The 3,313-nt window shown below is 30.1% G+C and overlaps 1 non-coding gene across 1 annotated transcript; it reads left to right on the top strand.

The window, feature by feature from the left end:
* Positions 1 to 964: 964 nt before the first annotated feature.
* Positions 965 to 1,071, top strand: LOC116868232. Its single transcript, XR_004382775.1, has one exon. It is a non-coding gene; the product is annotated as a U6 spliceosomal RNA (small nuclear RNA).
* The last annotated feature ends 2,242 nt before the right edge of the window (positions 1,072 to 3,313 follow it).

The following is a 3,313-nucleotide window of genomic DNA, read 5'->3' as shown; positions in this document are numbered from 1 at the left end:
ATCGTTAAAAAAAGATACATTTTCACAATACATTAGCTCAAAGAAAAATACGAATTCTCAAATTGGTGCCAAAAAAGTCATAGAAGCAGCCTACAGTCTACTGTCTTGTAGTCTCATCTGGGTTTGTCTGGAAATAGCCTCAAATCGAAAAGTGAACAAATATGAAATAATGGTGAAAATTTCATCATTTAAGACATTTTCTTACACAAATTTGCATGGCAAATTACTTCCAAAAAGATTTACTCATTCTTAAGTTATCAAATATTGTGACAAGTTTGGTTACAAAGAGGGTACAGATATTTAAATAAATTTAGTGTAGACAAAAGTAAAGTAGAAATTTATATTAGTCATCATTATGCATGTATTTACTTATTTTAATTTATTTACTTATTTTTCTTTATATTTTCCTATTTATTTATTTTTGCTTACTTATTTGGCTCATAAGTGGTGAGAATATTTTCTATCAAACTACCTCAAATTTAATTTGAAACATCTAATTCTCATAATTCATAATACTCATTTTATTTTTTATAGTTGCACCTTACAATAGTTAGTTTCCGAAGACAATGAAATTTTAGAAATTCATTTTTTAAAATTCATTTTTTAAAATTCCACAATGTGGGTGGAAGAGAGAAAACACTAGTAACAAACTGGGCACTTAATAAGCATCACCTGTTCCCGCTTGCCCATATAATGGTCCACCATCACTCTAAGAACACTCGTGCTGGGAAGTCTTGGATCCAAGGACAAAGACATGCTTTAGTGTACACCTGAACCTACAGACCACCCCTGTTGCTTACCAGCTCCAGAGTAAGAAAATGTTACTTTTTTTCATCAGAAGCCAATTGACTTTGGGGTTGTTATTAGCTGACCTCCAATCAGTTTCTCTTTTAAAGCAATTCACTAGCCATGAGAATATTCTCTAGCTATACTTGAACATGGATATATTTTAAAACTTAGTGAGGTGCTCACTTCGGCAGCACATATACTAAAATTGGAACGATACAGAAAAGATTAGCATGGCCCCTGCACAAGGATGACATGCAAATTCGTGAAGCATTCCATATTAACAAAAACAAACAAACAAACAAAAAACCCTTAGTGAGTTTTTTTTTTTTTTTTTTCTGTAAGGGAGAGCAGAGTGTTGGTCCATACTGTGCTCTGCTGTTCTTGCCTTCAGACACTGAGAATTCCCACATCTATGATTGCAGTGTCCCAGTTATACCCTTTAAACTATTTTATAATCTATGCATACTTTTTCCCATCTTTGCACCTGGAAAACATTTTATTTAGTTGTTTGCTATAAACTCTAACCTGACATTCAGGACTCTTCACAGAATGGTTCCAACCTATGATTCTGTGCTCATCTTTGTTCTTTCCAATACATGGAATGTAGGTCAGTCAGTTAAGAATGCCCTGATGTGTTCAAATTTCAGGCAATTGTGCCTCTACTTATATAATTTTCTCTACCTGGGAAACATTCGATGTTCTAGCTTTTGTATTCCCCACGCTAGATTCTTGCCCCAGCACCAAGATGAAGATCTGAAAATGAACTAGTTGTAACAGTTTCTAACTGAAAAATAAAATAAAATATAAAATAAAATAAATTAAAAAATAAAACCAACTCAGAAAATAGTATATATAAAAAAGAGCATAGAAATTATTTTCCTCTTGTTTTCTTTCGTAAAGAAAATATCAAAGAAAATAAAAGGTGATTATAAGAAAGATACAATAAGTATGAAAAGATACTCAGAAATCCTGGCTTATTAGAAAAAAAAGGTATAAAGGAAAAGATATCAAAGCAGATATCTTCAAAACTCTACCAATGGAGCAGAAAATAGAGTAAAAGGGAAGGTCACTTCTGTGTGTAGTCTTGCCCAAAGCCAAGGAAGAAAACGATAACCCATTTTTGAGATTTTATTTTAAAGACCAAATTCAAACTATTATATTCTAGAACAAATACTTCTTTGAATTTTCTTTTAGAAAATTTTTCATGGTGCATTTATTTACCTTTCAATGTATTAATGGTTATTATTTAGAACAATCTAAATTTAATATCTGTTAAAGACTGAGAATATAGAAAAATTAGTTCAACAAGACCTGTTAAGAGTGATATGTTTTATAAATCTTGCAGATTTGTTGTGGTTATGACAATAACAGTAGGCTAGTATAATTTTCCATTTAAAGAGAACTTGGGATTTGTTATATAATGTCCTTTATGAAAATATGTGAACATAAATACACGAATGACTTTTTTCTGGGGTGGTGCAAGATATACTTGCCTCTGCAGAATCTAAATAATACTAATTATGCAATTCTTGCTTATACTGGAAAAAAATTTCCTGTAAGTTTCCCTTTCTTAAACCTTATATCTATCCATAGCACTTTTTAAATTTATAAATTAAATATGTGCCAAGAAATTATAACCTCTTTTTCAAGTAAAATGCATTTTTTTTAGTAAAATGCATTTTAATCTTATGTTAAATTGCAATGAAGTGAACAATTTTAAAAATTCTGTTATTTTTATTTCTGGTAAACTAAAGAAACATAATATTCTGTAAAAAAGAGCAAGGCAGTTGTATGCCTTGGTTAAAGTTGTTAGAGTGCTCCATGACAGGGGAACTCAAAGAAAGGTGAAGGTTGACCCTAAGAAAATTTGACAGGATTATATAGAGGAACAAATATCTTTCTGATATTTTATAGGCTAAAAGATTAAAAAATGATATTTCTATTTAAAAATATTTTCCATAGGAAAACCCCAGATATGTCAGAATTTGAGGGAAATAGTTTGGTATTGTATAATTTTCAAAAGCTGATGCATTTTAGAAAATGATCACATTTCTTAATTAAGTAACCTTAAATATACATAATGACAGGGATAAAAATCAGTCTAAGCATGTTTTTTATTAAGTATGTGAGATAAATTAAAATTGCCAATAATTTTGAGATCTTATAGGATAGCATCATTTGATCATTGTAATGATCCCATGAAAGGTACTATAATTATTTTCCAAAAGAAACTGAAGTTTAGGTCATCATTTACCTAAAATTGCAAAGTGATGGACCTGGAACTTAAACCTATATTTTTTTCAGGTTGAAATACTTAGCTATTATACTTTACCATTTATTTATTTACACTGTATCATTCACTTATTCATTCTATTAAGGTGAACTCAAAAAATAGTTACTGAACCACTTCTATGGTCTAGGCACAATTCTAGTTAACAGGACAGTAACAAGCAGAAAAAACAAAAACAAAACAAAACAAACAAAAAAACAAAACAAAACAAAACAAAACAAAAAAAACAAACCC

This window comes from Lontra canadensis, unplaced genomic scaffold (assembly GCF_010015895.1).
Source record: "Lontra canadensis isolate GAN:19392208 unplaced genomic scaffold, GSC_riverotter_1.0 scaffold14, whole genome shotgun sequence".
In the NCBI taxonomy this organism is placed as follows: domain Eukaryota; kingdom Metazoa; phylum Chordata; class Mammalia; order Carnivora; family Mustelidae; genus Lontra; species Lontra canadensis.
Note: the sequence above shows the minus strand (reverse complement) of the source record. Positions and strands in the feature narration are given on the sequence as shown.